Raw genomic sequence first — 13151 nt, 5'->3', positions numbered from 1 at the left:
GAAGGAAATCAGAGAAGTAATGTGATATTATAGGAGGAGACCAGAGAGTACATGGTCCAGAGCATTTTCCCTGCCCACATTTTGCTGATTGTTGGTCTGAAGGATCCTTAGGAATTTAATAGATAACATCAACTAACCACAACTATCAAAGACAAGAGGATTTAAACAAAGCTTTCATGGAATAATACTACTGAACACTCCTATAAAAACCGATTGCACAAAATAACAGATATTAATAATTAAGGATATTGTTTATTTCTGTGTTCATATTAACCAATTCACTTTGCATTCATATCAAATAATTCATTTTGAAAATGTATGTTTGCTAAATTCAATTAAAATTAGTATCTCCAATTGAACTAAATGTATAATTAGTATCTTTCAAAAACTAGTGTAGTTATTCACTTAATTCCATGACTTCTGTTTTAGTCATTAAGCTATATATGCATTATACATGCCTGTGAATAAAACCAGTGGAGCATTTCTATTTCAGTTTTGCAATGATAATTGGGACTTAATTAAAAGAGAAAGATATACAAAGCTATTGATTAGTTTCCTACATATTAAAAAAAAAAACATTTGTTTCTCTCCATTCTGTGTCTATGTACAAAAATATATAAGAATATTGACATAGAGTATATTGCTTACATTGGCTTTGGAAAATAATTTTCTGTGTGATCTTTCTAGTGAGCATCAAAAATTTCAAAAAGAAAAAAAACAAGTTTTCAAATATGTCTGTACTGTGGATTTTATATATTTAAAAAACAAATAAGCAAAGAGAATAACTTTGGGAGCAACCTTCCTAAGTAGATTACTTTAAGAGCACAAGAAAAAAAATTAGGCAGTTTTTAGCCAAATATTTTGCTTTGATTAAAATGTCTTCCTCTCTCAAAAAGAGAACCAGAAGTCAATATCTCTGATGAACATAGATGCAATTATCCCTGTCTCTCTTTTTTAGCATGAAAAAATGGTTTCTGTTTTTTTCTAGTTTTTATTTTGATTATTGCCATTTTTTAACCCAAATTTTATTTTTAAATTTTTATTAAATAAATTAACTCTTATCATTTTATAAATTGAAAATGTTTTCCATGTTGGTATGTAAGTTTATATTTTAGTAAGGATTTTATAATGCTATGTAAGTTTAAAATTGTGAGTAAAAAGGATAGAAAAATGTTTCCTACTCCTGAGGAATAACCTCTTGGATAACATCATACCATTTTAACATTACATTCTATATTTTTAGATTCAAAATGAATTTATTCAAGCTCATGAACTTGCTAAGTATTTCTTAAATTAGAATCTTCTATCTTATCACAGCTAATTTAGATATCAGCATATTAGATATATTTTCTCATGAAAATTATTTTGTAACATTTATAGATTTCATTAAATTATTGCACTATTCTTTATAGAAATAGAATGTATGTTGGCAGCCATCCATGAGGCACTTTAATGTATAATGTACTCAACCTTCTTCTTCTATCATTTTTATCATTAAACTATTTATAATGAGTAACATATAGTCCCATAACTTAATTGTATAAATTTAAGAATCTTTAGATGATACTAGTAATCCAATATGACTCAGAATGCAACAAATATATTTGAGAGAATTTTTAAGGTAATGATTGTATTAGTGCCTTGAAAAATTGTTGAATATTCTAAGAAAAAAAAATCTGATGATGGCTTAGTCTGAAATGGCTTTTGTCAAACTCCTGATTAGTATGTCCATTAACTAATCTCCATTGTATGAAATAAAGAAAATACAAACCAAAAAAGTCAATTTTTAATCAGTTGTTCAAAATATCCTAGTTTAGTCGCCTGTGGGTATAGTAATTTTTATTCTATTTAACAAATTTTATTATCCCAAAATGTATTGGAAAACCACTATTTACTTCTGGAAAAATAAACCTGAAAAAAAACTCTTAAGGACAGAAATTTTCTTTTTTCTCAGCTTTATTGAAATATAATTGACTTACAATATTGTGTGACTTTAAGGTGTACAATGTGTTGATCTGATATACTTACATCATGCATAATGATTACCATAGTAGTTTTAATATAGTTACATCATCTCACATAATTACCATTTATTTTCTATAGAGAGAACACTTAAGATTTACTCTCTGAGAAACTTTCAAGTATAGGGGAGCCCAGGTGGCTCAGGTGGTTAAGTGTCCAACTCTTGGTTTTGGCTCAGGTCATGATCTCAGGGTTCATGTGTTCCAGCCCCAGGTCAAGCCCTACACTGATAGTGCAGAGCCTGCTTGGGATTCTCTGTCTCCCTCTCTCTGCCACTGTCCCACTTGCTCTCTCTCTCTCTCTCAAAAATAAATAAATTAACTTTTAAAAGAAGAAACTTTCAAGTGTTTAATACAGTATTGTTAACTGTAACTATGATGCTAAATGCTAGATCCCCCAAACTGACTCATTTTATGATTGGAAGTTTATACCCTTTGACCAATATCTCCTCATTTCCCCAAACCCCTAGCTCCTGGTAACCAGCATTCTAGTCTTTGGTTTCTATGAGTTAAGCCTTTTATATTCTACATATAAGTGATATTATACAGTACTTGCCTTTATATATCTGCTTATTACACTTAGCATAATATACTCAAGGTCCATCCATGCTGTTGGACATAGCAGGATAGGCAAGAGATTTTCTAGTATGTTAATCCCCATACCTAGTCCATGTAAACCCACAAATATTTTCCAGAATAGTGAATGTTTACTTACCTCAAGTGACTTCTTTATTATAAGTCCTTCTACAAATGGTCTTTTCTTGAAAGAATATCTCTATCGTCTAGGGGGAAATACCTTAAAAAGTGAGAAGATTGATCAATCAGTTGATGATTGATAGATGATAGATAGATAGATATGATAGATGACAGATGACAGATAGATAAAAGATAGGCAGACAGATACAGGTTAGTACAAGAAACAAACATCTTTGTGGTCTGTAAAAGTAAAGTCCCTGAAGAGTTGAGCCTAAAATATTATAACTTATAATATAAAATATTATAGAAAACTATTGTGGTCCAACTTCATAATCCTAATAAACAGAGTCTGTGGACTTGTTTCTAACTTGGCAGAGATAATTACTCTCCAATGTTTAAATTTGGAAATGAAGTGTCCAATAACTTTAGGTAAAACCCAAGACCAGATCTTGGTCTCTTGTTTGTATAAGCCCAGAAATGAACCTTTTATGTGATTCAGAGCCTAGAACTTAGCTGTTAATGTGAGACTAGCTAAGAACTGTGAACAATAAAAAGCTAACTCATTGACAATGTTTATACCATCTTATAGGCAAACATCCCTTTAGAAGATCCTAACAGACAATGAACTGTCACATAAAAATTTCAAAATACACAAGGAACACAAGCACTCAGACACACACACACACACACACACACGCACACAGGCATGAACAGGTCAAACAAAATGAGGCGAGAAGAAATTAGATACTCTAAAAAAAGAAAAGAATTACATATTACATATAGAACTAATTACATATAGAACTACATATTACATATAGAACTAATTACATACAGAATTCATATTACATATAGAACTAATTACATATAGAACTGTTAAGTGTCAAGAAATATTGAGAAAATTCTCAAATGGAAGAAATGAAGCTTTGCCTTCCAGATATCAACCATTAAGTATGGGGATAATTTGCTACACAGTAATAGGTAATTAATACACTGAGATTCTAGTCATTGTTCTAGATTATGCATTTTAATCATGATTCTGGTCCACTAGTAGCTCAATGTTCCTGGAGGAGTTGTTTATTTGTTTTAAATTTTACTTTTCTTTGTACAATTGTTATATTTAAAGTGACTTCCAAATAGAAAAAAATGAAATTTATTAGCCAAGTGTATACTTTCTTGTAGCCAAAAATAATTTTATGAACATTTTAATAGAAATGACCTTAAGTAGTAAATGGCATTTTGAAATAACTACATTAAATGTTCATTATTTTATAAATAATTATAAACCCAGTTGTAATTATTTCTGAAGAAGGATCCCAGTCCCACATAAATCTAAATCACAAAGTGTTACACCATCTTGCCAACAGTTGTATCAATGTCTTATTATACTTCGCATATGAAAGAAGCAGAATTCTCAGATTTCCATTTCTGTTGATATCCACCACAGTTAGAAGTATATTTTAATTTGAATTAGGAAGTAAGTTTGAATTAATAAAAAGTAAAGAGAGAGTAATGCAGTATCTAGACATGCCTATATATGCTATGTTTAAATATTTTCTTATGTTATTTACTAATACTTGTTGATGGGTTATTTTTTAAGTCACATATGCCATAAATATTTGTGGCATCTGAAACATTATATTTTATGCTATAATTCTTATAAATAAATAATATGACTGACTATATAAACACCGCAAGGCTGTATCACGTGTAGCATGATTTTCAGTTGGTCCCATTTTGACGACTATAGAGGTGATATGATTTACTATTCTGTTTTTATTCAGCCTCTGTTGATAACAATGGTGTGAATTTGTGAGCTCCATATTTGATACATACAGTTAAACACAAGAATAGAAGTAGTTCTGTGTAAGTTAAACCTTTCTCCTGGCAATAGTGGCATGGGGATCTTACCAAAGAATTAAACATCCAGTCTTTGCAGTGATCACCAACCCTCAATAATTTATAATAGAAAATACAAATACTGAAGAGGGAACCCATATCTAATTCAAGTGTATATCTACCTTTAATATATGTTAATAATGCAAATTCTCAAAAGCTTTCCTTAGTATATTTTATGAATTATATTATTTTTAAAAATGTCGCCACCTGCTAGACACCAATAATTCAAACCATTTACCTTAAAAGAGGAACAAAAATACAAATTATATTTGTTTTTATGAAATTCATAACGATAGAAAAAACTGCAAAAAAAGAAAGGAAAAAAGTGCTTGCTTAGTCAACCAGTTAAATAGATGCTTTCCTAAGTTTGACACTAAAATGTTTTATTTTTAATCAATGAAACTCCTTGTTGATGAAAGTACATTTTCCATGCTGCTAGAAGTACTCACATTACCATTTATATTCCATGGAAATAAAATGCTTGTTCTTATAAATGTATTAAATATAGGTAGCTTAAAATGGTCTTTTTCATTTGATACATAGATGATACAGATGAGAGATGATAAATGATAGAGAGAGAGAGAGAGAGAAAGAGATAGCCTATATAATTTATCATTAACTATAAGAACACATTATTTTTAAAAATATCTCAGACTATTTTTATTTTTATTTTTTTAATTCTAAAATTTTATGACTCAGATGGCAGATCCTGGTGAAAACTGAAGTCTTTGAATGGCCATAACATTTCAAAGAGCAGAAAAAAACTTCTTCCAAAAATATGTGGCTGTTCAAACTTTCCTTCTTCATCCCAGTGACAAACTGGGAACATTCATCTGACGCTACCGTCGTTTTGTTCTCCATAATGCAGGTTACAATTTACTTCAGAAAGACATGAAGGACTTTTCTTCACAAATAGCTGCAGTGAAAGAGGATTGTGTCTTTTATCTGTCTTTTTTTTTTTTTTTTTGCAAGATAAATGGAGCAGGTGTAGAGGAATTAATGAAGCAACTGCCAAATTGTAGGGGTCATTGGTGTGTTGAAAGCTATAAATTAGCCAGGTCTTGTGGGAAATTACCCTCTACCTCTATTGAGATTCTGCCATTTCTAAATTCAAGTTCTAGACAAGAGAAAAAGCAATTTGAAAGTGGAAAAGAAAAGTGCTAGTTAGCTTGCATTATTCAGGGTCAAACTAAGTGAAAAACACATAGTGGAATATTTCTAAATATTAACTTTACAATGAAATCCACCAATATAAATATAGTTAAATTTTATTAATTCTAAAGAAGAAAATATAGTTTATGCTTAATTAAAATCATATTTCTATTGGTAGGAACAACTTAATACTATTAGGAGTACAATAGAAACTAGTGTTCGCAAAGATACTGATTTGTTGAATTCATAATAAATCCACTGTTTTTTCAGGGAACTGTTACAAGACTAAGGATTAAAAAGAATTTGAATTAAATATGAAATCACGGGATATGCTTCTTGTACTTTCTGCCTCAGACTCTCATATTTAAACGAAACATCAAAGGGAAAGTACTTGGGTTTTTTTAGATTTATTTCATTTTCAGAGAGAGAGAGAGAGAGGGAGAGAGAGAGAGAGAGAGAGTGTGTGTGTGTGTGTGTGTGTGTGTGTGCAGAGGAGAGGGGCAGAGAGCGACAGACAGAGAGAGAGAATCCCAAGCAGACTCCACACTGTCAGCACAGAGCCCAATGTGGGGGTCCATCCCAGGACCCTGCGATCATGACCTGAGCCAAAATCAAGAGCCGGATGCTCAACCGATTGAGCCTCCCAGGTGTCCCGCAAGTGCTTTATTTTTAAAATACATTTTCTATAATAAACTAGAAGCTAAAAAAAGAAGACATTTGAAATTCTTTCAAAATAGTATTGAAATTTTATTCATATTGTTTCAAAGTTACAAAGAAGCCAAACAAGACTTGTAATGTAGCTATGAGGCAAGAAAAATAACTTACTTGCATAACAAGAAAACTTGTAAATTATGTTCTTACTAATATAGTGCTCTTCAGAAAATCTACAATTTTAGTTCAAATGTACATATATCCTTGTAAAGTTCTCTAGAAATACAATATTCTACACATAAGGCAAAGACAGAAAGTACAGTTTTGTCTAGAAACTGAAGCCAAAATTAGTAAAAATTATGTATGTATCATAGGTTTCTTTATTTAGATGTCAAACATGTACATTAATGTTATACTACCATTGACTGTGCAAGTATGCTCTACCAGTTTTCTTTCATTAATTTCCTGTTGATCACATTACTGTTTCTCTCTTCTCCAAAGTATATACTTCAATGTGTTTGATAAATATTTTACAATATGTCTGTATCATTTTAAATATATAGGATTTTAAATTTTACTTTATATGTTGGAAAACATTTTTCATTTTTTCACTAAGCATTATGTTACATAGCATTATGTAATGTATGTACAATTAGGTACTCCAACCATGTTGCACTTTTTATAAATTAACCGCTTATAATTGCTAAGAGTGTTGCTTTGTATGCATTAATCACATTTTACCTGCTTCCTCCCACTGCGGGGATGCACATTATTTCCAATAATCAATATCACAAAACTACATAAAAGGAAAATCTCCACAAATATTCCTTGTGGACGAGGGCAAGCATTTCCATTCATATATGTGCAGGATGAGTTAATCCTAGAGTGAATATTTGCCTTAGTTCATTACATTCTTCTGAGGTTGACCTCCAGAATGGCTATATCGTTCTAGAGACTTGCAAGCAATATATGAAAGAAACATTCATTTCCTAAAATAGCAATGGACTTACCAGCTCTACAGATTTTCCCACTAGTGGATTTCCTGTTTATTTAATATTCCTAATTTTGTAATATTTACTTTGGGTATATGGAGGACAACTTTTATATTTCAAAGATTAATTCATTTTCAGATTTATATGGCACAAATGTTTTCTCATACTGTTACTGTACCCTTACTCAAGAAAGCTGTCTTTGAACAGAAATTCCTATTTTGTGTGTATGTAGTCAAGTTCATGATTTTACTTATGATATATTCTTTGTGGATTTGTTTAATATATGAATCTCTATCCTTATGTAATAATTAATTGTCTGAATTTTCTTTGATTACACTAACAGTTTTTTCCTTCACATTTTGACAGTCAGTGGGGTGTATGTTTTGTATATAACATAGCATAAACGTTTAGCCCTAGTTTTCTGTAAATAATTTTTGTCCTAAATGATAACTTTTCTTCCCAAATGATTTAGTAAAAATTCATCTGTTTCCCACTGACATGTGGTGTCACTTTTACCATATTACAATTTCTTATATGTACATTTATCTAGTACTGAACTTTCAAGACTGGTTCATTGTTAATGTCACCGATAGGACTATATTGTTTTTACTATTATTTTGTGATAATCATTATTCATGAACTTTACACATCTATAAAATTTCTCGGGTAAATTGTTGAGGTCCTCAGTAAAATCTTCCTGTTACTGTAATAGGGATTACATTTAATCTATTGATCAATGTGGAAAGAAATAAAATATCATAATGTTAAATAATTTCATCATGAAGAAAGTATAATTTTTTATTTACTCATCATCACTTATGTATAGCAATAAAGTTTTAAACCTTCTCATCCTGTGCTCACTTCAGCAGCAAATATACTAAAATTGGAATGATACAGAGAAGATTAGCATGGCCCTGCATAAGGATGACACCCACACTTTATCAATCCTATCATCCTTTTATTGTCCTCTACATTTATCTTTCAACATCCTATCCCCTACTTAAAAGTTAAGACCCTTCAACATCTAAATTGTCTTCTTACTACTTACACCCCATATTTCATCATTATGAAACCTTACTTACATTATAAAAACCTCATTTACCACAAAGCACTATCTTCATGATGCAAGTCTGAAAAAGCCCAATTCATGTCTACAGTAGGACAGCCAAATGTGGGCGGTAAAGCAAATATGAAACCTTCAATAGTCTTACTTTATTTTTTAAAAAAATGTTTTAATGTGTATTTATTTTTGAAGGAGAGAGAGAGACAGAGCACAAGCAGGGGAGGGGCAGAGAGAGAGGGAGACACAGAATCTGAAGCAGGCTCCAGGCTCTGAGCTGTCAGCACAGAGCCTGATGCAGGGCTTGAACTCATGAGCCATGAGATCATGACCTGAGGTGAAGTCAGAGGCTTAACCAACTGAGCCACCCAGGTGCCCCTAGTCTTACTTTAAATCTAGAAACTCTAACATCAATTATGCCCTTACTGATGCCTACCAATCCTATTGTATTTCCACAAGTCCACTTCCTTTTTTGTTTTCTATTCAGACTCCTCTCTTCTGATGCTTCCTCCTTGAATCTTAATCTCAACACATGACATTGCTTTTCATTTCACTGACAAAATTAAAAGAAGGGGGGGAGTTGGAATGACCTCACCAACCTCTCCTTATCACAGACTTGTTTGTTGATTTACCCTCATTTTCTTAGATTGAAACATGAAAGCATATCAGGATGTCATCCTCAGTTCCTGTCTCTTCTACTGCTCACTCTGTAGGTGATTTAAAGTATCATTTGTGTTCCAGCTATGCCCCAATTTAATGAGCTGGCTAGGTTACTCCTTGACCTACAGATTCACATATGCATGTACCTTATCAATATCTCCACTCAGGCAACCAAAATGTTGAAATGTTTCCACAGCTTCACATATCTAAAGTGGAATTCCCAATTTCTTCCCACAAAAGACGAGTTCCATCTGCATTCTTCTCAGTAAATTACACTTTTATTCAGTCAGTAACAAGGTGACAAACAAAGCTCATTCCTTTTTTTTTTTGATATTTTTTTCCCAGTTTCTACTGTGTTAGATGAGAACATGTTACTAATTCTAGCCATGAGAATATGTGTAAAAGTGATGTATATCACAGTACGTCCTTGACTGAAAATAAATACCACTTAAAATCTGCTATGACCTATTGTGTTCTGGTGGCTAGTGTGGAGACAATCCTCAGACCATGTGTAAAGAGGGCAGAATCATTTAATGGAAGGAGCTGGGATCCCTACTTTGTTGTTTTGGTGTAATTCACCTGATCAAAAAAAAAATGCACAGCAGATTGATATGTGTGCAGGAAATGTACAAGTGCTAAGTCCTTGACATTTCAAGAGTTTATTTGTTCAGAAAATAGAATGATAATAAGCCTAAATATCTTGATCCATTTGAAGTCTTCATATTGCATATTTGTTAATCAACTTCATTCATAATTTGACCATCTTTTCAATGTCACTGTTGTAGGCCTCTACCCTGCGTTGTTTCTATTATCTCCTAACAAAAGTGTTGCATTGCTGTAGAAATAATTTCATTAGAAACATATTTACATGCTTGTAAATTATCCTACTAAAACTTTGTCTTGAAATGATCCTGCTAAAACTTAAATCAGATAATTCCACAGTGTTGCTCAAAACTATGTAGTGGAATCCCTTCTGAGAATAACCACATAGATTTATATGAACTTTCTCTTCTTCATTACCTCTTTGACCTGCCCTTCTACCTTTTCACCCCTCCTACTCTGCTGTAATTCTCTGGCTACTTTGTAGATCCTCAATATATCAAGTGCACATTTTTTACCTTTACTTTAGCTATTCCTTCTGCTTGAAAGGCTTTTAACGTAAGATATATGCTAAGCTTTCTCATTCCATTCATCTAGGCACCTGTTCAAATTTGTTGAATGAGCATATAACAATGCATTTATCTCTTTTATTTTTGCGATTTCCATTTCATGACTTATAACCTGTTTGTAGTTTTATGCCTTTATAAACAATGCATGTCTATGAGCATATCTGGAGCTCTTCCAATACTAAGTTATATATCTTGTGTTAAAGTTGAATTGCTAGGTCATGAGATAGGAGATAGTTAGAATATGCCAGGTAGTGCTAGTTTATATTCCCACCACAATGGATAAGTGTTCCAGAAGTTCAAACTCCACCAAAACCTAAAGTTCATTTTATATATTTTTTATTTTTAATTTTTTTCTGATAGTTTAAGGGATGGGTTTTAATTTTCAGTGCTCTGATCACTAACACATTTGAACAACCTGTCACACACCTATGACCATTTGCCACAACCTGTTTTGTCATATATCTGTTCAAATCTTTTGTTGATTTTCTTCTGTGATTTTCTTTCTTTTTTTTTTTACTGACTGTATGACTTACTTTTCTTGTTAATTCCTTATGAATTATATTAGTTAAAAATATTTCCCTTCATTGTGACTACACTTTTAAATTTTTTCCCTCTGGTAGTAATGCATGTTGGTGATCATAAGTACTTAGGTTATCAATTTGTATATTTTTCAATTTTTTGCTCCGTTTAAATTTTTTTAAGTATTCCATTTTGATCTGACGGTTGTGCTGAAAATAACAAAAATAACAAAATGATAGTGGACTAAGAATCAAATATCTTGTTAAAAACCACATAGAAGTAATTTCCAGTGCCTTTTTTTTTTGAGCAGTCTCACAAAGACTTTATTACATTTATTGGCATAACATCTATAATATCTTTTACCTTTAAAATTCTCCAACTTTAAATGTGCCATTCTTTTCACTCTCAGTGTTTAAGAGTATTTTTCCAATGTCTCTTCATTCTCATTGTTCTCTTAAGTGATAGTGTTATTATTGCTTATTTGAAACGATGTACCTTTATGTTTAGCTATTTTTATGATTTGAAAAAGCCTTTGATTTTCAGTAATTTTGCTATGGTATACTAAAATGTGGTTTTCTTTGGATTTATCCTGCAGTAGGTTCAATCACCTTGAATTGGTTTTCACATCTGTTTTTATTAATAATCTCTTTGAATTCCCTCTTGCATTTCTACATTTTCTTCCTACTGTATTTTTTCTTTTGTTTCTTCAGTTTATTTATTTCTTTATCTAAATATTTTTTGTGTGTTGATCTGCTGTTAATTCTGTATCTTTAGCTAATTTCTAATATTGAATTCTTCCATTATAGAATGTGGCTAAAGATGCTTATTCTAAAGTTGCCAAATTTCTTGTAAAATTCGTCTTTTTACCTATTTTCACCTTTTTTCATATATCTTTTTCACTGTATAAGGCACAGTTTTATCCATTTTTTTGCTAACTCAAAACTCTTAACCATTTTCACATTTGCTCTTACTGTTAATTTTCTCTACAATATTTGTCATTTTGGTCTATTTGAATGTCTAGTAGTTTTTATGTATGCTAAACTGTAAACTTAAAGTTACGATAGGGGCACCTGGGTGGCTCAGTGGGTTAAGCATCCGACTCTTGATTTGGCTCAGGTCGTGCGTGATCTCATGGTTTGTAAGAGCCCAGCATCAGGCTCTGCTCCAACAGCACAGAGCCTGCTTAGGATTCTCTCTCCCTCTCTTTCTGCCCCTCTTCCACTCATGCTTTCTCTCTCTCTCTCTCTTCACCTCTCTCTCTCTCTCAAAAATAAGTAAATCAACTTTAAAAACCCTTAAGAAAAATAAAGTCACTGTAGAGAATCCAGAATGTGTTTTTTTTCTTTTTTTACCAGGAAAGATTCTCTCACTCCTCTGTTATACAGATAGCACAAGGATATCATTTCGATCCAAACATGAACACATCTAGATGGAAATTTGAAGATACTTGGAATATCTCTGCTTCATTCCTGTCTGTTGAGCATGGGCTCTTAGGCTTTTGTGAGACTTTGTCAGGTTTTTGTGGCTTCACCCTTAAAAGACTGCAGAATATTCATCATTATTCTTAAACGGTTCCCTAGTTTGGGTTTCTGTTCTCCTACCCCAGTGAGAAATAAATCTTCAAGATACATCTGTAAGCAAAGACTAGTTATATGCTTTGTTCCTTGAGCACAGTGACAATGCAGGGAATTTTAATCTCCTTTTAAAAAAACTGTAACTCAGTCTAGGTCTCTGGCCTCTCGAGCATCTCCAGAGCTCAAATATTCTGTGTAGGCATGTGGTTGATCATCCTCCAGATCTTAATTTTGATTACCAAAAGCTTTATTGTTTTTTCTTTCCTCCAGCATTGTTTATCTGTTTATGCTGATCCCAATCCTATGCCCAAGCCCAGAATTGGATGAGGCACCCAGTTTAATAAATGAAACAAAAACAGTGCTGGTGAATATCAGCTAAATTCAGATAGACTCTAATCTCTCTTGAGTGAGGTAATAATTGTAAAATAAAGTAAAATCTATTAATATGTTGTGAAACTAATAGTAATTCAACTAGAATTGGCAATTAGAGAAATGAAAATTGTTATTAAATTTCTTTTCAGTTCAGCTCAGGATTTGGCACTAAATGAGTTAATACCATTTTTTTAAATATGTGTTTTCAGAGCTCTCTTATTTTGGTATTTGTGGATCAGTGACTATGGGTCACTGATGGTCATTTGTGGATCAGTGATTATGGGTCAGCTAGTATCTCTACTCACGTTTTGATTAGCAAATACAAAGCAAAACACTTAAATTTCATTCCCCTCTTGTACTTGCATGTACTATTACTGTATATTTTAATT

At 32.0% G+C, this 13151-nt stretch overlaps 1 non-coding gene across 1 annotated transcript; it reads left to right on the top strand.

Moving 5' to 3' along the window:
- Positions 1–8261: 8261 nt before the first annotated feature.
- Positions 8262–8368, top strand: LOC113594444 (U6 spliceosomal RNA). The gene has a single exon (XR_003414833.1). It is a non-coding gene; the product is annotated as a U6 spliceosomal RNA (small nuclear RNA).
- Positions 8369–13151: the final 4783 nt, after the last annotated feature.

The sequence above is a fragment of the Acinonyx jubatus genome, chromosome C2 (assembly GCF_027475565.1).
Source record: "Acinonyx jubatus isolate Ajub_Pintada_27869175 chromosome C2, VMU_Ajub_asm_v1.0, whole genome shotgun sequence".
Classification (NCBI taxonomy): Eukaryota; Metazoa; Chordata; class Mammalia; order Carnivora; family Felidae; genus Acinonyx; species Acinonyx jubatus.
Note: the sequence above shows the minus strand (reverse complement) of the source record. Positions and strands in the feature narration are given on the sequence as shown.